At 46.0% G+C, this 25,210-nt stretch overlaps 1 long non-coding RNA gene across 2 annotated transcripts in view; it reads left to right on the forward strand.

The window, feature by feature from the left end:
* Positions 1–25,210, forward strand: part of LOC148687737 (uncharacterized) — a 40,705-nt gene that overhangs the window by 7,044 nt on the left and 8,451 nt on the right. The window contains exons 2-4 of one of the 2 annotated variants that reach the window (XR_015950863.1): positions 7,349–7,448; positions 12,538–12,679; positions 19,692–20,788. This is a non-coding gene — a long non-coding RNA (uncharacterized LOC148687737). Of the gene's footprint in view, positions 1–7,348; positions 7,449–12,537; positions 12,680–19,691; positions 20,789–25,210 lie in introns of those variants that run through there. The other variant, XR_015950864.1, reaches the window with a different exon arrangement.

Below are 25,210 nucleotides of genomic sequence, written 5' to 3' on the forward strand. Positions count from 1 at the left end.
TCTAACCCTGAGGTTACCAGAGCATAGGCAACAGTAGATAGGGGTGTAGCTGGGCCGCCAGCTGAAGCTGATAGAAGGCCCTCTGGGCCACTGAGGCCACCTGAGCCTTGAGCGACAGCAAAGGATCCAGGAGTACCCCCAAGCTACAAACCTGGTCCTTCAGACGAATTGTAACCCCCATCAAGAGCAGGTGATCTCCCACCCATCCGGTCTAGGGAACCACCCACTAACAGTGCCTCAGTCTTATCTGGATTGAGCTTCGGTTTGTAGGCTTTCATCCAGTCCATTACTGAGGCAAGACACTGGTCCAGCACTTCTACTGCCTCACCGCAGATGTAAAGGAGAAGTAGAGTTGAGTGTCATCAGCATACTGCTGACAACGTACTCCAAACCTCCGGATAACCCCACCTAGCATGTAGATGTTTTATATATATAAAGTTAGGGGGCGTCTTATACAAGATAGTGCCGAAGCCATTTTCTTCAATCTGAGCAAAATAGGGGGTGTCTTATACAGCCATACCTCGGGTTACCAACACCTCGGGTTACGAACTCCGCAAACCCGGAAGTATTCTTGTCGCACGCGTGTTCTGCGCATGCGCAGAAGCGGCGTGCGCGTTTTGCGCATGCGCAAAATGGCGCTTCGGGTTACGACCATTTCGGGTTACGAACTGCGTAGGTACCACTGTACATGGGGGCGTCTTATAGACAGAGAAATATGGTGATTCCCAATGAAAATGATGAAGACGAGTGTGACATTTCCTTTGATAAATCACAGAAAGAAATCACAGAAAGAAACGCAGAAGACTCTTGTCATCTTAGAATCATAGAATCATAGAATCATAGAATCATAGAGTTGGAAGAGACCACAAGGGCCATCCAGTCCAACCCCCTGCCAAGCAGGAAACACCATCAAAGCATTCCTGACAGATGGCTGTCAAGCTTCTGCTTAAAGACCTCCAAAGAAGGAGACTCCACCACACTCTTTGGCAGCAAATTCCACTGCCGAACAGCTCTTACTGTCAGGAAGTTCTTCCTAATGTTTAGGTGGAATTTTCTTTCTTGTAGTTTGAATCCGTTGCTCCGTGTCCGCTTCTCTGGAGCAGCAGAAAACAACCGTTCTCCCTCCTCTATATGACATCCTTTTATATATTTGAACATGGTTATCATATCACCCCTTAACCTTCTCTTCTCCAGGCTAAACATACCCAGCTCCCTAAGCCGTTCCTCATAAGGCATCGTTTCCAGGCCTTTGACCATTTTGGTTGCCCTCTTCTGGACACGTTCCAGCTTATCAGTATCCTTCTTGAACTGTGGTGCCCAGAACTGGACACAATACTCCAGGTGAGGTCTGACCAGAGCAGAATACAGTGGTACTATTACCACTGTACAGTGGCACTATTACCACTATTACCAGAGCAGAATACAGTGGTACTATTATCTTCTCAGAGGCCTCAAGTACAGGAAGTGCCAGCTAGGAAAGTCACACAGGAATGTGTTTTGAACAATTTTTTTTTATATAAAAAAAACACCCACCCACTTTCCCTCTGTACAGAAAAAATTGGAACAGATGTTTCATGGTAGCAGAGTCATCTAAGAGATTTCCATGCAAATGGTCAAATCCAGACAGCTCCACCCTGCTCATGGGGCATGAGACATCTCTCTCTTTGAAGCAATGAAATTCACATTTGCAGTGGTTAAAAAAACAAACAAACTTTCAGCTTCCAGGCTTTATATTTTTAGTAACATAGTTTTTATGCATTTTCATCTTAATAATGTTTAACATGGTTGCATTGCATTGAGGTATATCTTGGTTTACATTAGAGTATATGACCTGCGACAATTACATGAAATTAAAAATAAAAATAAAGCAACAATAAACACTCAGACAAATGTTTATGAATATATTAACAAAGTTGTGTCAAAATGTGCTTATCAAAATGATTACTGCATTTGCAGTACTGCCAGTAAAGTTATAGCAGTAGTAGCAGCAGCAGCAGCCGTAATTATTTTAGTTTAGTTTACAGTGGTACCTCATGTTGCAAACAGGATCCATTCCGGCGGCCCGTTTGAAACATGAAAAGGCCGCAACATGCACACACGCATGACACAAGGTGGTGCTTCTGCGCATGTGCAAAGCGCGATTTAGCACTTCTGCGCATGCGCGCAGGTCACGGACACGCCGAACCCGGAAGTAACTCATTCTGAGACTTCCGGGTTCGGCGCGTCGGTAACCTGAAAAGACGCAGCCCGCAGCAGACATATCCTGAGGTATGACCGTATTTTATTTTATTATGTCACCCGTCTGTCTGGGTTGCCCCAGCCACTCTGGGTGGCTCCCAACAAAATATTAAAAACACAATAAAACATCAGCCATTAAAAACTTCCCAGTACAGGGCTGCCTTCAGATATCTTCTAAAAGTCAGATAGTTGTTTATTCCCTTGACATCTGATGGGAAGGTATTCCACAGGGTGGGCGCCACCATAGCTGCCAAGTTTTCACTTTTCTTGCGAGGAAGCCTATTCAGCATAAGGGAAAATCCCTGTAAAAAAGGGATAACTTGGCAGCTATGGGCGCCACTACCGAAAAGGCCCTCTGCCTGGTTTCCCTGTAACTTCGCTTCTCGCAGTGAGGGAACTGCCAGAAGGCCCTCAGCGCTGGACCTCAGTGTCCAGGCTGAATGATGGGGGTGGGGACGCTCCTTCAGGTATACTGGACCAAGGCCGTTTAGAGCTTTACAATAAATCCACATTAAGCAATGGGCTGCTTTAATACCCAAAAGGGAAACCCAAGTAAGTCCAAGAAGCCCTTATTTCCACTATGAACATTTATTATATCCTCCCATCAGAGGTCAAGGAGATAAACAACTACCTGACATTTAGAAAACACCTAAAGGCAGCCCTGTTTAGGGAAGTTTTTAATCTGTGATATTTTAATGTATTTCGGCATTTGCTGGAAGCCGCCCAGAGTGGCGGGGGAAACCCAGCCAGATGGGCGGGGTATTAATAATAAATAATAATATCCACACTCCCATAGTAGTGACAATTAAGAATTTGCAAGGAACACAGGGAGGGACTGTCACTATTGCATATCCCGATTTCCTCAATTGAAGAGCAATTTTTCAATCTCAGCACAGCTTACACTCCAATGATCTGGTGATAACTGTATATATTGACTTTGGCCAGATTCTGCATTCAGCCCATTCGACGTTTTGGATTCTGACTCATCCAATGGGCGAGCTGGACTGTTTCTGATTAAACAGTGCTGGGTTTATACCAGGGAGAGTAATCTGCCTTCAGATAACAGCAAATGATACCAAAATATTGTTTTCTAAAGAGGCAGATAACACAGTTTTTCGTTGAGTCTGCAAAGGCAGCTGGTTGGAGAGGACCAAAAGAGGTATGGAAGAGACAGCAACTTCCCCTGCACTGCAGTGTTTGATTTTTGAGGGAGGGCCAAAGCTCAGTGGTTAAAAACAGCTGATTTGCATGAAGTCGGTGGGGATAAACTCCCAAATTAATCCCTGGAAAGCTGCTGCCACCCAATATTGTGCTAGATGGACCGAATGGCTTCATCTAAGACAGATTTCTATGATGCAGATGATCTATTGTGAGCAGAGAACCTCATAACGCCAAAATCTGTTTTTCTCTTCCCTCCTCATCCCTTTATCCTTGTGTGCTGTGTCTTTCTAGATCAGGCATAGGCAACCTTGGCTCTCCAAATAGATGTTTTGGAACTACAACTCCCATGATCCCTGACCACTGGCCCTGTTAGCTAGGGATCATGGGAGTTGTAGTTCCAAAACATCTGGAGAGCCAAGGTTGCCTATGCCTGTTCTAGATTGTAAGCTTGGGTGCAGGGCTTGTTTTGTTTTCTTACTGACCAGTATCTGGGAGCTTTTCGGTGCTGAAGAGTAGCCAAAAAAAAGGCTTCGAATGAAGGGCTGAATGGATATTGGTGCTGTCATTTATTTATACATTTGTGTATCAGGTCCTTGGCATATTATCACAAATAAAGAGAGAGGTCTTTGCCTAAGGAACAATCTTGACAGCGCCCCCAGCAGCCTTAACTTAACTTACTAAAAGTTTGAAGGACTGAGCCAGGAGGAAGATCCGTATAAATGGTTCCATCACCTAAAATGGAGGTGCACAAGGACCGTATTCCCTCTAGGCCAGGCATGGCCAAACTTGGCCCTCCAGCTGTTTTGGGACTACAATTCCTATCATCCCTGTTAGATAGGGATGATGGGAGTTGTAGTCCCAAAACAGCTGGAGGGCCAAGTTTGGCCATGCCTGCTCTAGGCCAAGCCTTGGAGGAACAGGAAGGATACATACCAACTGTGGGTGTGGTTAGGCAAGAATTGGCATGGCCAAAATTAGTGTTGCCCACCTACGAATACAAACAGCATGCACGGATTCATTCTTATAGATGGCGATGCAATGTCTAATGACAAAGATATACAGCGCCGGCTTTCTCTTGACTTGAGGATCTGGGGGGGCCTAAGAAGACCTTGTGGTCCCCCAAAAGCTGTTGGATTCCAACTCACATGGCCAATAAATCACAAATGATGAGAGTTGCTGTCCGACAATATCTGGAGGGCAATAGGTTGCCAAACCTCTATTTAGGGATTATGGAATGCTGGTATTCTGTAGCGAGGAAAGTCTACAGAACTCTTGCTCAGGGCATCCTGAGCAAGTTTGCAGATGACACCAAATTGGGAGGGGTGGCTAATACCCCAGAGGACAGGATCACACTTCAAAATGACCTTAACAGATTAGACAACTGGGCCAAAGCAAACAAGATGAATTTTAACAGGGAGAAATGTAAAGTACTACACTTGGGCAAAAAAAATGAAAGGCACGAATACAGGATGGGTGACACCTGGCTTGAGAGCAGTACATATGAAAAGGATCTAGGAGTCTTGGTAGACCACAAACTTGACATGAGTCAGCAGTGTGATGCAGCAGCTAAAAAAGCCAATGCAATTCTGGGCTGCATCAATAGGAGTATAGCATCTAGATCAAGGGAAGTAATAGTACCACTGTATTCTGCTCTGGTCAGACCTCACCTGGAGTACTGTGTCCAGTTCTGGGCACCACAGTTCAAGAAGGATACTGACAAGCTGGAACGTGTCCAGAAGAAGGCAACCAAAATGGTCAAAGGCCTGGAAACAATGCCTTATGAGGAACGGCTTAGGGAGCTGGGTATGTTTAGCCTGGAGAAGAGAAGGTTAAGGGGTGATATGATAGCCATGTTCAAATATATAAAAGGATGTCATATAGAGGAGGGTGAAAGGTTGTTTTCTGCTGCTCCAGAGAAGCAGACACGGAGCAATGGATTCAAACTACAAGAAAGAAGCTTCCACCTAAACATTAGGAAGAACTTCCTGACAGTAAGAGCTGTTCGGCAGTGGAATTTGCTACCAAGGAGTGTGGTGGAGTCTCCTTCTTTGGAGGTCTTTAAGCAGAGGCTTGACAGGCATATGTCAAGAGTGCTTTGATGGTGTTTCCTGCTTGGCAGGGGGTTGGACTGGATGGCCCTTGTGGTCTCTTCCAACTCTACGATTCTATGATTCTATGATATTTAAAAATAAGGGATAACCTTTTATGAGAATAGATGCCTGGCAATCCCACCGTCATCTTAATATAGCTTGTTATGTTTGCTGCGTTAGATATATATTAGCGAGAATAGGCTGCACTGGCAGGAACACTCTGAGCCCAAGGCTTTGGCATAAATATAGAAACAAAACAACTCAGCAGGAGAGCATCTGTGATCTATAACCTAAGATGTACAAGGGAAAGGCAGCAAAAACACCCCTACATTCCAATTGCTCATGATGACACATAGTCGTATATACAGAATGCCCTTACACCGCATGCCGCAAAGACACGGAGTATGGATCCTATACATGCCTACCCAGAGGTGTGTCCCACTGAGTTCAACAGTAGAATCATAGAATCATAGAGTTGGAAGAGACCACAAGGGCCATCCATGCTCCGTGTCCGCTTCTCTGGAGCAGCAGAAAACAATCTTTCTCCCTCCTCCATATGACATCCTAGTACTTACTCCTAGCTAAAGGGTATACAGGATTGTAGTCTTTTAGACCTTAAGCATTCATGCTTTCCTGTACATGGGGCAAATTGACACATCCAAACTGTGTGCGATATTTAGCGAGATGTGCAGGCATGTAAATCAGTCTATATTTTTGCTTACCCATGCATGCTTATGTCAGCCATTTCTGGCACCGAGGTGGCCTGGAAAGGGAGGGAACATGTTGTCTCCTGCTCTGCAAAATGTGCAGTCACCTGGAGACCATCGTTAAATCGCCACTGGTGATCAGGCAAGTGGTTATTTACAAGTCCTGCAGAGAATTACATTTATTTGGCAAGCGTTCCAATGGAGCATAACGGTTGGAGCAGCAGAGTAGTTTTCAGGAGATTCAGATTTAAATCCCTATTCAGCCTTGAAGCTGAGCAATTCGGGGCCAGTTACCCTTTTGGCTCTAATTTACCTGACAGGAATGTTCTGATGATAAAATATGGAACAGGGAGAAGTCTTGCTACGCTGCCTTTAGCTCCTTGGAGTTTTAATGTGTGAGCCCTAGCCTCACTAGCTGTCTTCTTGTTTTTGGAAGTAGTTGCAGATTGTCCTCTGTCGTCCCCTTCTCCTAGTGCCCTCAATCTTTCCCAACATCAGGGTCTTTTCCAGGGAGTCTTCTCTTCTCATGAGGTGGCCAAAGTATTGGATCCTCAGCTTCACGATCTGTCCTTCCAGTGAGCACTCAGGGCTGATTTCCTTCAGAATGGATAGGTTTGATCTTCTTGCAGTCCATGGGGCTCTCAAGAGCAGGCATCCCCAAACTTCGGCCCTCCAGATGTTTTGGACTACAATTCCCATCTTCCCCAACCACTGGTCCTGTTAGTTAGGGATCATGGGAGTTGTAGGCCAAAACATCTGGAGGGCCGAAACATCTGGAGGGCCGCAGTTTGGGGATGCATGCTCAAGAGTCTCCTCCAGCACCATAATTCAAAGTTGCAGATATCCATAGCTAAATAAATAAAACCAGCTCTGGACTGGTTATTTGCTTTCCGCCTAGCAACCTCATAAAGAAAACACTCCTTTCTTTCAACTTTCAACCAATAAAAACTGTAGCGCTAAGTTTCTGTTTCACAAGAAAAGGATTTTTTCGCTACCCGTTTCCTGAAAACTTGGTCAGCACTTTTGGTTTCTATTCCTCTGGGTTACTTTTTGTTTTTGCTCAGGTACACATCCATTACCACCTCCAAGCTCCTCGCCTGATCACACAATCAGACCACAACTCCTTTGCTAATATTGTCTTTGTGTTTCCAGGGTACCCAAATCTTGCAGCATTTGCAGAAGCAGCATCATTAGATCAGGAAGAGCAGTGTTCATCTAAGCTTCCTGCTAGTTCAAGAAAATTCTCATGCAGGTAAGTGCAGACAGTTCAAAACTGGCAGCCATTCTCATTAGCAATCTCAGACATCACTCTAAACCTCTTATTTATTAGTGTTTTTTAATTGCATCTATATCCCACCTTTTCTCCAGAGAGCTAAAGTTGTTGTACTTGGTTCTGCCCCAACTCAGTTAATCCCCACACAACAACCCTGTGAGGTAGGTTAGGCTGAGAGCAGTGCAAATGGCCCAAGGTTACCCAGTGAGCTTCATGGAAGAGCCAGGATTTGAACTGTGGTCTCCTGGGTTCTAGTTAAACACTCTGGCCACTACATCACTAGCACTTGTTCACTAGCTGAGTGTGCATGTGTCTGTGTACATTAAAATAAATACGGACATACATTTAGGATTCCCATGCCTCCCCTAGCTGCCACCACCGACATGTTCCTTGGACTTCCCTTTAGCTTGTTCTCAAGCAGTATTTGGTGGCTGGGTGCAGCTGCCATTTAAATTTCCCAAAAGGCCTCAGAGCACTGCCAAGGGCACTATGGGAAATTTGGCCTCGACCAGTGCTTCCCAACCTTGGGTCTCCAGCTGTTTTTGGACTACAATTCCCATCATCCCTAGCTGGCAAGATCAGTCCTCAGAGATGATGGCGACAGTGGTGTAGGAAGCCGCTCTGGCACCCGGAGCGGCAACCCGCTACGCAGTGCGCATGCATGGTGTCACACATAGCGCACATGTGCAACGTCGCTACGTACGATGCATGCAACGTATGACGATACATGTGTCACTACGTAGCAACGCTGCACATGCTCACTAAGTAGTAATGCCGCGCAGCACGCTACGTAGCAACGCTGTGCATGCACACTGTGTAGCGGGTTGTCAGTGGCGGCGCCGGCAAACCGCGGGCAAGCCGCAGAGCAAGGTTTTTTACTGGGCGGCTTGGGAGGCGCCGTTGACCTGCTGCCCGGTCAAAAGTCTCGCTCCACAGCTTGCTCGCTCACCTGCTCGGCACGCACGGAGGCGAGGGCGGGCCAGGGAGGGGCACGCCAAGTGTCACCCCCCCTCCAGGGTGGGACCCGGGCCAGATCGCCCCATTGCCCCCCTTGCTATGCCCCTGGATGGGGATTATGGTCCAAAAAAATCTGCAGGCCCAAGTTTGGGAAACATTAGGCTGGACAGAACTGCCCAGCAGACTGGTGCTGCCAGAGCTGTATTAGCCCCCTGGGATCCATGATGGAAAAAAAGGGCCACAGGAGAGCTCTGCTACCAAGACTTCCTCAAACCTGGATCTACCCCTTGGTGGAACAATCCAACCATGTAGCTAAAATATGCTATAACTTGGGCTCCATCTGTACTACACATTTAAAGCCTCATCATGCCACTTTAAATAGTCATTGCTTCCCCCCCCCCCAAGAATCATGGGAACTGTAGTTTGTTAAGGGTGCTGAAAGTTATTAGAAGACCCCCTGTTACATTTCACCGAACCGCGATTCCCTGGGAAGAAGGATTGACTGTTAAACCACTCTGGGGATGAGGAAAAATTATTAGTGAGAAGACTGCTGTGGTAGTTTTTCCACAAAGTAAACTGCTTGGGGTGTGATGTTTTAAAATCGCTTTTCCTTGTAATTCTGGAGTACAGTGGTACCTCAGTTCACAAACACAATTGAATCATAGAATCATAGAGTTGGAAGAGACCACAAGGGCCATCCAGTCCAACCCCCTGCCAAGCAGGAAACACCATGCTTGGTTCCGGAAGTCTGTGCTTAACCTAAAGCGTACTTAACCTGAAGCGAACTTTCCCATTGAAAGTAATGGAAAGTGGATTAATCCGTTCCAGACGGGTCTGCGGAGTACTTAAACTGAAAATACTCAAACCGAGGCGTACTTAAACCGAGGTATGACTGTAGTCTCCAATGAGTTGTGCCCTGGTAAGGCAAACATTGTGCCTATTTACTTGGGGGGGGGTTAATGTTTGTTGTAGGAACGGGGCTCCAATCTGCAATGCTTCTTTGCCATAATCCTGTCTTCCTGTTACAGAAGCAACTTTCTAAAATGGATAATTAGTCCATTGTTATCAATTGTTACATTTCACATTGTAAACTCTACCAGCAAGGATACTTTATTTCTATTATTTTTTAAAGGAAAACGAGAATCTCATTCTCACAGAGCTGGTCTGCAACTGCTGTTTGCTTTGGCCGTTTGCTTAACAGGGTTAAGCAAGTAGGAAAGTTTATCACAAGAGGACAGAGACCTGGCCTTGGCTTTAGGAAGCAAAGTTTAGGCAGGCCAATGGATCAGCCGCCTTTTCCAAACTACACTTGTCAGCACATTTTCTTGCTCATCGTGGAGATTTTTTCTTAGCAATTTCATTTTTTAAAAAAAAAAGTTTATTTGGGTTTTCAAACAAATAAGACAATGTCCATAAGTCCCCATTGACTTCTCTCCTCCCCTTTTATGGGTCCTTATGCTAACTTTTTCTCCTTCATCTTCTCTGTTAATCCAATTCTATTAAATCTTCAATAAAACCATGGTCCAACTTTTAACCATGAACGTCATTCCAATCCTACTAATAACTGTAATTGTTTACAATGATTTTTTAAAATAAATTTTATATTTCCCCCATTCCTTATTGAAATTTTAGTCTTCCTGTTTCCTAATTCTTCCGGTCAATTTTGCCATTTCTACATAATCCATCAGTTTAATCTGCCATTCTTCCCAGGTAGGGACTGTGCCTTCTTTCCATCTCTGGGCTAATAGTGTCTGGGCGGCAGTACTGTAGTCACGTACATAAATAGTCTCTTCTGGTCACTTGCAATTTCGGCACATACAATTCCTAAATGTGGCTAACACATGGGACAGGAACTAAGCCTCAGATTCATCCGGATCTCTCCTTCCCTATGTATCCATTTCCTGGATCTATCTAAATGTACGGTGTGTACAGAGCCTTTAAAACACGCGACCCCATGGCTGTGGCACGATGGGTCTGTGTGTCTGGCTATTAATCAGAAGGTTGTTGGTTCGAGCCCACCCAAGGATGGCTATGGGCAGGACTGTGGCATTGCAGGGAATTGGGCTAGATGACCCTCGAGGCCCCTTCCAGGTCTACAATTCAATTCTATGATTTATAACCCATTCATTAACCACTCGCTGTTTATCAACCGTTTGTGTGCGGAGCCCAAAGCTATTGCTCTAGGGATGCTGTCATGCCAGAAACCCAACAAAGGAGCAAGATCTGTTGGGGTTCCATCTTGTGAGCACCCTGTATATATGAATAGAAGTATATTATCACAGAGGCACACTGTCTCCAGCAAACTTCATTCCAAGGACAACCAAACTCAAGGTATGCGTTGTTCGCACCTCTGAAATTTATTACCACTCAGAAGTTGGGTATGTGCGTGACAATGACCTATATATTGTGGCTAACGGGACCAAGCACAAATGAATGGCATGAAAGCAACTCAAACACACTCCAAGGAAGAGCATACAGAAAGATTTCATGCCTTGGTCAATATCCAATATTGACTAGGCAAAGTACAAACCCTTAATCTGAGTCCACATCCCCCACCACTGCCAAGAGACGACGAGAGCAGCCCAAGATGAAATGAATTGCATTTTAAATGTTTGCTTGCGGTTTTTATCTCACCTTTTAGTCTATTCACCCTCCCAAAGCCATCGGCAAAACAATACGACAAGATTGCAAGCTATTTAAAAACAACAACATAAATAATATTTAAATGACAGGGGTAGGTTCGTATCAAAGAGCAGCAAACTCTTGTTGCTTGGAAGCCAAGGATTGAGCTCGGGTCCTGGTTGACGATTTCCTGGGGGCCGAGTTTTGGGCCCCCTGAATAGTTTTGGGGTAGGGGCTGTCCCCCTGCCCATATAACCCCTCTTCTGAAACAGCTTCAGTGGTTGCCAGCTCATTTCCCAACCCAATTCAAGGTGCTCATATTAGTGCTTAAAGCCCTAAACAACTCAGGCCTCAAATATCTGAAAGACTGCCTCCTTCCCTACAGGCCTTCTTGTTTGCTGAGATCAGTAGTCCTCTGCCCTCAAAGGTGTGTGTTTGTTTGTGTGTGTGTGTGTGTGTGTGTGTGTGTGTGTGTGTGTGTAGGGGAATAGGGCCTTCTCTGTGGCGGCCCCTTAGCTGTGGAACTCACTCCCCACGAAGGCGTGTCAGGCACCTTCAGTACAGTAATACCTCGGGTTACGAACGCGATCCATTCCGGATCGCAGTTCGTAACCCGAATAGCTCGTAAACCGAACGCGACCCGAAGCGCCATTTTGCGCATGCGCAAAGCGCGATTTTCGCAGTTTTTGTGCTTTGCGCATGCGCAGACTGCGCACGCCGAAAACACTTCCGGGTTTGCGCAGTTCGTAACCCGAACTGTTCGCAAACCGAGGTGTTCGTAACCCGAGGTACGACTGTATACAGTTTCCGGCAAGTCATATTTTTATGACTCACCTCATTTTTATGACTGTAAGTTGCTTGAAACTACTTTTTATATTGTGTTTTAATTTTGTAACCTACCTTCAGATGTCTTCTAAAAATCTGGTAGCTGTTTTTCTGACATCTGATGGGAGGGCGTTCCACAGGGCGGGCGCCACCACCGATAAGGCCCTCTGCCTGGTTCCCTGCAACTTGGCTTCTCACAACGAGGGAACCGCCAGAAGGCCCTTGGTACTGGACCTCAGTTCGTTGAGGAAGGAACTACATCTCCCATGATTCTTTGGGGGAAGTAATGTGCTTCAAATGTATGGTGTGGATCAGAAGTCAGAGAGCAGTGAAAAGTCAAAAGATTGTCCTCAATGTTAATCCTACTCAGAGTAAACCCATTGAAAACAATGGGTGCCACTAACTTAGGTTCATTCATTTTAATGGGTCCTCTCTTATTATAACTTACGTGCCACTTCAGATAAACACAACCCAAAGTTGCTAAAAGTAGCAGTATTATAATACTACTAAAATATTATGATATTTGCAGCTCTCCAGAAGAGATACAGAAAGTCATGGAAGCAAGCTTCTTATAACGGTTTCGGTACAATACCTGTCCAATTGGAAATATAAATGGCGCATAAATAACGGTATAACTCACTGTTTGGTTTTTGTAATTACACAGAAAACTGCCTCATATCAAGTGAAAAATTTGGTTCATCTAGCTCAAGATTGTCTACATTAGTTACCAATGGCTCTCTGGGATTCGAGGCAAGATTCTTTACCCAGTTCAATCTGGGACCTACAACCCTCCCTACTCTTAAAAGGTTGGTATATGGCTCTCCCCTATATTTTAAAGACTTGTATGCCACCTTGCTCCCAAATGGCGTCCAAATCACGTTAACAAAATTCCATATGTGTCATGTGGGAATTGTGCTTAGTCATTCCCTCCAGCCTTGTTTTTAACCACTCCCTCCCACAGTCGGCCACTGAGCCTCTGGTTGTGGAAGGACATGACCCTTGGCCGCACATATTTCCCTGCTTTCATCCTAGGCTGCATTCGCACTCGTGCTGCCAGGAGTGAGTCAGCAATCAATCACACAAAGCAAGTGGAATTTACTGTTTATTAGGAAAAAGCAGGATATGCACTGGAGTGTCAAGCCTAAGGAGCACAGCAGCTCAGTCTTCTGTAGGTCTTGCCCCCGTGAAGCTGTTGTGGAGACTGAAGGTCCCCCGACTTCTTCCAGGATTTTCCCCAAGCAATCTGATCCTGTGCCTGCATGAGGCTAATTTCTCCTCCAGGGCCGGCCCTACGTGCAGGCTGGGTGGCGCAGGGCACCATGGCACCGGCCCGCCAGGAGGGCGCCGCAAGCTGCGCCCGCCCGCTGGCCGGCCGGTCCGCCGCGCAGCTGCACGCTGCGCCCACCCGCCCACCACGCTGGGGAACGGGGCAGGAGGGCGCCGGAGAGATCGCGCTGTGCCTGCCCGCCTGCTGCGCAGCACGCTGCGCCCACCCGCCCACCGCGCTGGGAAACGGGGCGGGAGGGCGCCAGAGAGATCCGGTGCACCACGGCGCCAGGGGCGCTTAAGACGGTCCTGTTCTTCTCCACCCTCTTCACGCCTCTTCTGCTTCTGGGAGACCTGGGGAGAGGGGAGCTTCTTGCAGCAGGAGGGGAAGACTCCCTGGCATCTTCACCAGCCTGACTTATCTCTGCCTCTGGGCCTCCCTCATCCAACTCTCCAGCCTCCGCTTCTGCCTCTGATTCTGGGCTTCTCTCTGCCACAGACTCTCCCTGCTCACCAAGCCCTGATACCTCTTCAGCTTCTGACACCTCTGCCTCCCAGTCTTCTCCCTCAGACCACTCAAGGTCATCCTACCACCAATCGGAGCCTTATTCCCTTGCTGGTTCCTCCCACCTGCTTACACTGCACTCACTTGTGTTTCCAATCCTGGGTTTTTAATCTGTGTTCACACCATTATCCAAAATGCATAGGTGCCCTGTGCTTCGTTGCGAAATGCAACTGTTCGATACGGCTGTGGCACTGATTAAAACAAAGTTGATGTGAACAGCTATGGGGAAGGAGGTGCAAAACACACCGGGAGGGTGGTGGCGGCGGCGGCGGCAGGAGAAAACAACTTCATTGCACCCTAAGGCAGTAATGTGAACACACACCCTATGAACAAAGCACACATTGTATGTATACTGGCTTGTTTCTGGTCTCGGAGCCCAGCAATGAGAAAAGGGGCTTGAATCCTGTGTGCAGCTTTCCCACAAGCATCTGGTTGGCCACTGTGAGAACAGGCTGCTGGACTCAATAGGCCACTGGCCTGATCCAGCAGGTGTCTTTTATGGTTGTTTTTTTTAAAAAGCAACTGGGCTGGCATTGTGAAGCAGGAGAGGGAGAGGCAGTCCTGTTATCTAGATGCATTAGTTGTCACCTAGTTACGTTGGAAGTTCGTTGTGAACTTTGCCGTATAAACACAAATCATTAATCAGTTAAAATCGAGACAATTCGCCAAAAACAACAACAACCAACCTTTCATGAACAGAGATCCTGAATGTAGTATTTAGCAGATACACAGCTGTGAAGCTGTTTGGATGAATGAGAGATGGATGCTGCCAACATCATCTGTTACCGTCAGCTTTGATAAACGACCCTCCATTTATTGCTGGGCACGGAAGACTCTCGTCAGTGTGTATGCTGGTATAAATGGGATGCATTCTGTATTATTGAAGTGATACCATGGAGCTGGATTTCCCCACGAAATGCAGAGCTCCCTGCTGTGGGTGCCAGCGATGCCACATGATGTGAAAGACTTTCTACTCTGCCTTCCATGTGCAAATCCTGGCAATGGGTAAACATTGTGCCTCTATAAAGCAGTTTCATGCCAATATGAAATTAGACATTCCAGTATACAGTGGTACCTTGGTTCTCAAACGCCTTGCTACTCAAACTTGGAACCCAAACACTGCAAACCCGGAAGTAAGTGTTCCGGTTTGTGAACTTTTTTCGGAAGCTGAACTGAGGTCTGTCTGTTTTTGCTATTTATTTTGCCTTTTTGTTTTTGTGGCTTTTTTTTGTTTGTTGTGACTGTGTGGAACCCATATTCAGATAGGTGTTGGTCTGATGCAGACTGTATACAGAAGATACAGATACAGAAGTGTATCTGAATAAGTGTGCATGCACACGAAAGCTTATACCCAGAACAAACTTAGTTGGTCTCTAAGGTACCGGACAATTTTTTATTTTTTTATTTTTGTGTGTGTGGAACCCAGTTCACATTGTTTGTTTCTTTCACTTTATGGATCAATGGCTTCGATAGATAGTAAAATTCATGTTAAATTGCTGTTTTAGGGGTTAATTTCAAAAGTCTGAAATGGATTAATCTTTTAATTACTTTCTATGGGAAAGCATGCCTTGGTTTTGGAACAGACTTTCGGAACGGATAAAGTTAGAGAACTAAGGTACCAGTGTAGTTTTAGGATATATTCAACCACTTCCCTTGTAAGTTACCCCTTTGGATTTTCTCTGCATATATTTGTTAGACAACTCCCATCACTCCCTGCCCCCTGACCATAATATTAATATTAATTTATTATGTATACCCCGCCCATCAGGCTGGGTTCCCCCAGCCACTCTGGGTGGCTTCCAACAAAATATTAAAATACAAAATATAGCTGGGGTTGATGGGAGTTGCAATCCAACCACATTTGGACCATTGATTGCGTCGGGTGATTCTTTTGGTTTGAAAGCCTTGAGAGTCACTTCCGTTTATTTCAACTGGGTTTCGTTTCATTGCTGTTGTTTCTCTTTCTTCGTATCGTTTGAAAGCCTTGAGAGTCACTTTCGTTTAGTCTGGGTTTTGCTTTTGTGTTTCTTTTCCTTCCTTTGTGGAAACAAAACAGAAACTGAATGTTAAATCCATGCTCCCTCCTCCTCCCCTCCCCTCATCCAAATTCAGAGTTTCTCTTGCTGAAAGGATTACTGCGGTCCTCCTCAAAGTTAACTCCTGCAGTTCCTCTCAGTTGATCAGCTTATTCATAGGAATCATAGAACTGTAGAATTTTGTTGAGCGCAAATACATTTACAAAAGAGTTCAAAGTCTTCTTAATTCAGCACATTGCAGTCACACCTGGGCTTGCCTGCAGTTGAATCTCAGGTATGTAAGGCCAGGGACCATAAATAAATGCAAGCATGATTAACTTAATGTACCCCAGTCACCTTGCCGACAAAGGGCTGTATAGTTAAAGCTATGGTTTTCCCAGTAGTGATGTATGGAAGTGAGAGCTGGACCATAAAGAAGGCTGATCATCGAAGAATTGATGCTTTTGAATTATGGTGCTGGAGGAGACTCTTGAGAGTCCCATGGACTGCAAGAAGATCAAACCTATCCATTCTGAAGGAAATCAGCCCTGAGTGCTCTATGGAAGGACAGATCCTGAAGCTGAGGCTCCAATACTTTGGCCACCTCATGAGAAGAGAAGACTCCCTGGAAAAGACCCTGATGTTGGGAAAGATTGAGGGCATAAGGAGAAGGGGACAACAGAGGATGAGATGGTTGGACAGTGTTCTCAAAGCCACCAACATGAGTCTGACCAAACTGCAGGAGGCAGTGGAAGACAGGAGTGCCTGGCGTGCTCTGGTCCATGGGGTCATGAAGAGTCGGACACGACTAAACGACTAAACAACAACAACCCCAGTATTCATTCCACAGGTTATTTAGAATCAGCCAAGACCTTCTACGAAACAGTTAATAACATAATGTTAGTTGAATGACATTACAGTATTTTCCTTGCCTGTTTGCATCAGTTGCAAAATGTTACCCTCTACAGACAACTTAAAGTTACTGCAGATATTATGAGATTGAGAACTCTCTTCTTCCTTATAGTCAACACCCCCTGGCTGCTATATGGGGGAGAAATTCAATTCAGTTCACATTTAAATTGGAATACATCCCATTTTTCACTTTCTGAAACAATAGGAGAACCAAAACACAGCCATCCTTCAATATTTGCACTTACCCAAATTTTGCAAAGCAGTTTCCCAGCCAAACGATAATTACAAAAATTATTATCAGGAGAATATGTGCATAAAGATGAATGCGCTAGTGAAAATTAACATTCAGAAATGCATCGTATTAGTAGAAATTGCTTGCAGATATGTATACATTAATTAAAAATGGCATTACAAAAATGTGTTTATTAGAGGAAATGCATATTAAAATGCTGAAGAATCTCCATTAGGGTATATATTATACATTATATATTACACATTATTGCTGAAGAAATGTGTAGGATTGAATATGAATTTGGAAAAACAAGTGTGCATGCACACGAAAGCTCATACCAATGACAAACATAGTTGGTCTCTAAGGGGCTACTGGAAGGAATTTTTTAATTTTGTTTCGACTACAGCAGAGCAACACGGCTATCTACCTGTAACATTTTCTAATGTCATCATTTGCAGGTGAGAGGTCATTGAGATGCCTGCAAATCTCAACATTTCTTGCCTGTTTAGCTTTGAGGATAAATATACAGAAGTAACTCCTTCACTGACCCTGATTCACATCCCAAGTGTTTTTGCTGGGCTGGAATATTCACTGAACTCTGATAATGTCTCTTGTTTGCCTGGATGATGGAAGACATATAAGGGTGTGTTGTTGCTGATTTTATTTTATTTTTATTTATTATATTTATATGCCACTTTTCATTCAAAAGAACCCCAAGGTGGCTTACAAACAAAAAAATAGCAATAACATGACAGAACATCACAAATTCAACATAAATCATATAAAATACTTAACAAATGACCAATGAAACAAGTACATTCTGTAAAACACTGTTGCCAAAGCAGCAACTAAAAAAAAAGGCGCTAAACATCATAATTAAAGCAAGAGTCATATGGTTCACAAATCAGCACAGCATTTATAATCTATAAAATAACATTAACAAAATAGCAGCCATAAAAAATAAACTAAGCACTGTTAAGTTCATACACACACGCTCTACGCTCCCAAGGCAGGTAACAATAATTAAAACACAATGTTTAAAAACAGTTTAAAACAATTCATACAGTAATCACAGAAATAAGGTGGCTCCTAAAAACCATGTCAAGAAAGCCTGACATGTGTGTGTGTGTGTGTGTGTGTGTGTGTGTGTGTGTGTGTGTGTGTCTTTCTGCACTTTGTGGGGAGGTTGCTAAAATCCAAGGGTAAAAACCACGCTGCAGCATAGTATCAAACCCAACATTGCCTCAACTTTTAAGCATCTGGGTGGGCTTGTCTAAACAGGAATGTTCTTAGCAGGCACCGACAAAAGAACAGCGAATGCACCTGCCTGATATCAATAGGCAGGGAGTTCCGAAGGACATGCACTGCCACACTAAATGGCTGACTTCTTACAAATGCAGAACGGGTATTTATGTGGCACCTGTGGTAGTGCCAATTCCTCTGACTGTAGCGGTCAGGTGGGCACATGTGAGGTAACACGATTTTGTAGGTAAACTGGTCCCAGGTTGTTCAGAGCTTTATATACTAATAGTAACACCTTGAACCAGGTAAAGGTAAAGGGACCCCTGACCATTAGGTCCAGTCGCGGGCAACTCTGGGGTTGCAGCGCTCATCTCATGTTATAGGCCGAGGAGCCGGCGTACAACTTCCAGGTCATGTGGCCAGCATGACAAAGCCGCTTCTGGCGAACCAGAGCAGCACACGGAAACGCCGTTTACCTTCCCGCTGTAGCGGTTCCTATTTATCTACTTGCATTTTGACGTGCTTTTGAACTGCTAGGTTGGCAGGAGCTGGGACCGAGCAACGGGAGCTCACCCTGTCGGGGGGATTCAAACCGCCGACCTTCTGGTCGTCGAGCCCTAGGCTCTGTGGTTTAACCCACAGTGCCACCCGCGTCCCAGTAGCAAATTGCCAACCAGCAAGGATCTCTGAGCACAGGGGTTATATGCTGACAAGGCCTCGCTCCTGTCAGCAATCGGGCTGCAGCATTCTGCACCGGCCGCGAGGGAAGCCCCACATGTTAGCTAAACAGCCAACAGGCTCCAGCACCACATGTCTTTGAATACCAGTCATGGGTAGCAAAAAGAAGGGGGCATCCCAGAAGGTTGCCCCATTTCTGGCTCTCGGATTGGATCTCGCTTCCCTGACCACCTGTGACCTGCTTGCTGTGCAGCTGCCCATTAGCTCTCCAGTTGAATATTAACACAAGCGAGCCTTTATTTGCGTGGCGTTAGGGGAGGGCTGTTCTTGGTACCGAGCTCCTCCGGGTTGTTGCAAAAATGCTGCCTGTCGGAACAGCAGCTTTCGCAACGCTCTCTACCTGCAGAGCGTTTTAATTAAGAGAGCGGAAGCTCTAGATCACGTTGCTTAACCAGCGCTAAGAGCAGCATTCGCATAATCCGGCTTCACACAACATGTTTTGAAATTGTGTGTGGGTGTGGGTGGGAAGAACAAACAAGAGCAGTCTTGAGTGAGAAAGACAGAGTTTGGGGGTTCTGCAAGGAAGTTATATAAGCATGCCAACTGCCTCTCCCTGCAGCTCTGACATGGAACCAATGGGTTTTGGCTGCCAGGGGTGGTGAACCTACATGGCTTAGGCCCAAGATATCTGAAAGACCGTACTTCCTCACGTGAACCTGCCCATCTTTGGAGATCTTCAGGGAAGGTCCTCCCTTGGTTCTGCAACCTTCACAGGGACACTTTGGGTGGGGACACAGGACAGGGCCTTCTCGGTGGCTGCTCCCAGACTTTGAATCTCCCTCCCTAGAGACTGGCTCCCACCTTGTTGTCTTTCTGCCAAGCAGGTGAATAACTTTTTGTTCCAACAGGCTTTTGGAAACTGACTGCTTTTAACAAAAGGGCTGGCGCTGTGGTGTTTTCTTTTGACCCGTTTCTGAAAAGAGGGCTCAGCGCTGGACATAGAGGCATTAGAAGAGCCTGCTGGGTCAAGCCAGCGTCCTGTTCTTACAGTAGCCACCCAGATGCCTGAGGGAGGCCCACAACCTGGACAGCATTCTTCTCACCCACAATTCACAGCAACTTGCATTCAGAGGCAAGTTGCCCCTGGCAAATGAGGTAGAACATAGCCATTATAGCTAGTAGCCACTGGTAGCCTTATCTGGGGTTTTTTATCCAGCCGGAACTTGCCGGAACCTCTCAGGTGGGCGCCATTGTCATTCTAAGAGAACAAGGGAGGCGTTCATGGTGAGTTCTGGCACCTCTTTTTCTGACAAATAATACAGGCCTTAGGCTCCGTGAATTTGTCCCATCTTCTTTTAAAGGCACCCAAGTTGGTGGCCCTCACTGCCTCCCCAGGGAACGTGTTCGATTGTTTTTGTCTATGCACTTTGTGAAGAAGTTCTGTCTTTTATCTGTCCTGGAACTTCCAACATTCAGCTTCATTGTTACGGCCGCAAGATCTAGTGTTGTGACAACTTCTTGCTATTCAAGGAAGTGGGGCATGCGGTACACTCAGGGCCGGCCCACCCAAGAGGCAAGGTGAGGCGGTTGCCTCAGGCGGCAGGATCCACGCAAAGCCCATTTCCACCTGGCCCACACTCACCTTGAACAGCTAAAGGAGGCTCCTGGGAGGCCACTGGGACATTGCTGGAACAACTCTTGGTGTTGGGGCAACTGTCTAAAATGTTTCAAACGGTTCTAATTTTGGTTCCTCTGTTTCATTTTTGTCAGGTTGGTGTTGGTAATATGTTTAGTTGGGGCTGGTGGTTACCTAAGTATGGGTATAACTGTAAACTGCTTATTGTTGTTGTTATTATTGGTTGTTATTGATTTATTTGTTGCTTACATTGGATACCTTTTTTTAAATATTTGCTGTTGTGTTTTATATGTTGTAAGCTGCCCAGAGTGGCTGGGGAAACCCAGGCAGATGGGTGGGATATAAATTAAAAATTACTATTTATTTTTACTATTGTTCCTGGTGTAGATCTTCCCTCACCCCTTCTTCCCTGGCGGGGAGGGGGGCATCATATTGGGGGGTCTGCCTCAGGTGCCAAATTGTGCCCTATTCATTTCAGTGAGGCTTGCACTGGATAAAAATCCCCCCGGGTTACATCCCTCCTCTTTGAGGAAAGTGCATGGAGCGTGGAGACAGAGAGCTACATTCAACCATCCACAGTTAGCTCCTCTCTGTGGAACTCAGGGTGTGTGTGTGTGTGTGTGTGTGTGTGTGTGTGTGTGTGTGTTTAAAGGTGCGAGTCAGCACTTCCGAGTGTATTTGTTGCCTCTCCACTGTGTCAGAGGCAATTAAGTTAACAGTAGGTAATGAGTGAGGAGGACTTCAGGGAACACTGATGACTGGGCACATAGCAGAGCCATGAGAACTAACTGATTGCCTCTCTTCCTAATGCTCATTTGTGCCACATCAGATGCCCTATTCTTAGCAAAAGGAGGTAAAATTGGGACAGGGTTGCCTAACCGTGGCTGAAGAACCAGGGTAATTGTTTCTCGGATACTAGCCTGGGGCAAGCAATGGCAAACCCCAGGTGGTACATCTAACTCAGACTCTATTTACAACAACTTGCGGTGGCTTTCTGGGATCTCTCCCAGATCTACCAGGATATGCCTGGATTTGAACCTGGGGCCTTCTGCATGCAAAGCAGATGCTCTGCCACTGAGCTTATATGCCCCTTCTGCAGACACACATAGGAAGGGCACCTTTTTGTCCATACTTCCTGCCCTCTGGTAAGTGGCAAGAATGCCACACCCAGGAGATAAGGTCAGCATCTCCACCCCAACCCACTGGCTGCTTCTGAGCAGGAGGGTAATTTCACTCAGACTGCCTGGCAGGTTGGTATTGGCCCATGGGATAAAAGTCCCCCACCCCTGTCATCTGGAAAGGTCCATCTTACTTTCTTAAACAGGACCAAAACCACAGATCTCTATCCCTAACAATTAAAGAGAGAGGAACTCTTTGACCTGTATTGTTAACATTGCTGCAGGAAGCTATTCTGAAGTTTAAAAATTAACGAAATGTTCTCTCTCTTTTTGGAACCTTAATCTTGGATACAGGGCCAGATTTAGGTTTGATGAGGCCCTAACATAGCTGCCAAGTTCTCCCTTTTTTTAAGGGAAATTCCCTTATGCTGAATAGGCTTCTTCGCGAGAAGAGGGAAAACTTGGCAGTTATGGGCCCTAAGCTACTGAAGGTAATGGGGCCCTTTATATGTCAGCTGTCCTTTGTCAACAACAAATTGCCGCTGTTTTTTGTGTTGAATATGCTGTATACTATATGGTAATTTTAAAAATGTAGTATAAACACTGACAACTGGGAAACACTGGCCTGCGAGCGCTTCAGTTGGAGAACAGCCTTTACCAAATGTGTCATGGGCTTTGAAGAAACTCGATCTCAGGATGCAAGGGAGAAACGTGCTAAGAGGAAGGCACACTTGGCAAATCCACACCCGTGATCAACTCCCACCTGGAAACCAATGTCCCCACTGCGGAAGGATGTGTGGATCCAGAATTGGCTTTCACGGCCACTTACGGACCCATTGTTAAATGCGTGTTTATGGAAGACAATCTTACTCAGCTATGAGTGATCGCCAAAGAAGAAGAAGAATGGTAATTTATGGACCTAATCATAGCTGTCAACCCTCCCTTTTTTTCAGGAAACTCCCTTATTCCAAGCCACAGCTGTCAACCTTCCCTTTTTTTTTTTTGCTGGAAATTCCCTTATTCCAGTGCCGTTTCCCACTGCTATCCTGGATTGTTAGATATACCGCAGACTGCCCCCGGGACAGATAAGGCTGCTGATCCCTTATTTTCAAATCCGAAAGTTGACAGCTATGGACCTAATAGGTATCTAAGGCCATTTGCACATGCAGAATGTAGGCACCCTATATATAGAAATGAACAAACCAGTGATATTTTAGGGAGCAGGCTAGCAGACGGGGCCCATGACTTACATCATAGGAGCCTACACAACACAAAACATTGTTGCTGTATGTAGGTTTATTTGTTTTTTTAAAATCTTATATTTTGGAAATGTACATCCAGGTTTTTTCTTTCTTTAATTTTTTTTGGGGGCCCCAAGAAAGTGGGACCCTAAACTATAGCTTGTTTAGCTTATACGTAAATCTGGCACTGCTTGGATATATTCTGGGTTAGGTAACTTCAGGCCCGTGGGCTGGATGCGGCCCAATCGCCTTCTCCATCCGGCCCACGGACGGTCCGGGAATCAGCGTATTAAATGAGTAGAATGTGTCCTTTTATTTAAAATGCATCTCTGGGTTATTTGTGGGGCATTGGAATTCGTTCATTTTTATTTATTTTTTCAAAATATAGTCCAGCCCACCACATGATCTGAGGGACGGTGGACCGGCCCACAGCTGAAAAAGGTTGCTGACCCCTGATATATCCAATGCGGGACCTTTATATCTGAATCATAGAATCATAGAGTTGGAAGAGACCACAAGGGCCATCCAGTCCAACCCCCTGCCAAGCAGGAAACACCATCAAAGCATTCTTAACATATGCCTGTCATGCCTCTGCTTAAAGACCTCCAAAGAAGGAGACTCCACCACACTCCTTGGCAGCAAATTCCACTGCCTAACAGCTCTTACTGATTTGCAACCCTGCACCCATTCCCTCTATAGAGGTCAATGTTCCACTTCTTTTTCTTCACCCACCTTTGTAATCTGAGCCACCAACCCACCCCCTGCTAGCCATCATTTGCAGTTCTCTTCCTTTCCGGGGGGGGGGGGAACAGGAGGTGATGAACAGGGAGCAATTGCTGGAGTGGAAAACACATTTCCCATTCTTAAACTTTTTTTTTAAAGGAAAGGGTTTCTGCTAAAACATTTCCTGTTTGTATAAGCCTGACCTCGAACGGGGTGGGGGTGGGGGCGGCAGCTTGCGTCACAGCTTTTGAGATACTGGTTGCTGACGCCATGTGGAGTCTTGCGAGGCTCCCTTGCGGTGGAGGAGGAGGGCGCTCGCTCCTACAAGATGGAGAGATTGCAGCGTCCTCATGCCGCCTCTCTGCCCTCAGCGGGCACGCGCGCAAAGGTGCACGGAGCATTAAATGCTCTTCTTGCAACTTCCCCTGCAGCACACAGCAGCCCCATCTTGGCTGCGACCCAGCTGCAGTCTGCCTGCAAATGAGCCAGCTGGGCATTTTAGAGAGCTGAGCTATTTGTGGTCTTACTTATGACTGGGGGTGTCAGAAAGAGAAGATCGCAGGAGCTAAGGTTCCAGCCTTCCTCCCCCAAAACCTGGTGCCCTTCAGGTGTTTGGGAGTACAGCTCCGATCAGGTTTTGGGGGAAGAAGGCTGTGATAATTAGACGGGGAAGGACAAAAGAAAGTACTTTTGCAAGAGTTTAATGTATGGAATTTGCACTCCAAAGACAGCCACCAACTGGGATGCTTTTAAAAGAGGGTTAGACAAATGCTAATGTATGAAAAAGGATACGCAGCTTGGAGGCATCTCCCTTTGTTGCCGCTGCATTCAAAAAGGCAGCAGCTGTTGGACAATGAATATTTTAATCCTAAATGCAAAAATGATGGAGCCAGATGTGAAATGAAAAGCCTCCTTTGCTTATGTGGCTGGTGTTCTGGCTGGTGATCTGGGAAGGAGCTGGGTGTGGATTCTTCTGACAGGGAGTAAACAGCCAGCCCGGGGTGCAGCAATGCCTGCCTGCTAATCATCCATTGGGGACAGGTGAGCTGGCAAAGATTTCACCTTGAGCTCCTCTGCAAGAGCAAAGAGCTTAATGGTGGTTGCATGTTTTCCCTCGCCATCTGCTCCTGAATGGCCGCATACAACTTAGCTTCCTCCAGAAGGGCAACTTTCTCCACGTAGTACTGTACTTTAGAATGCAGCAAGCAACTTGCTCCTGCACTTCCAGGAAGCCTGCCCCTTGCTTTTAGTGCAGTGCTTAGATCCAGTGCTTAGACCCAGGTGGTGCTGTGGTTAAACCACTGAGCCTAGGGCTTGCTGATCAGAAGGTCGGCGGTTCGAATCCCTGTGACGGGGTGAGCTCCTGTTGCTTGGTCCCAGCTCCTGCCAACCTAGCAGTTCGAAAGCACATCAAAGTGCAAGTAGATAAATAGGGACCGCTACAGCAGGAAGGTAAACGGCGTTTCCATGTGCTGCTCTGGTTTGCCAAAAGCGGCTTTGTCATGCTGGCCACATGACCTGGAAGCTATACGCCGGCTCCCTCGGCCAATAATGTGAGATGAGCGCGCAACCCCAGAGTCGGTCACGACTAGACCTAATGGTCAGGGGTCCCTTTACCTTTACCTTAGATCCAGAAACAGCTAATAGTCTTTGGAAATGCGCAGATAGCCAGAGCCGGCCCTACCATTAGGAAACAAGAGGCAGTCATC

Source organism: Zootoca vivipara, chromosome 1 (assembly GCF_965207765.1).
Source record: "Zootoca vivipara chromosome 1, rZooViv2.hap1.1, whole genome shotgun sequence".
Lineage (NCBI taxonomy): Eukaryota > Metazoa > Chordata > Lepidosauria > Squamata > Lacertidae > Zootoca > Zootoca vivipara.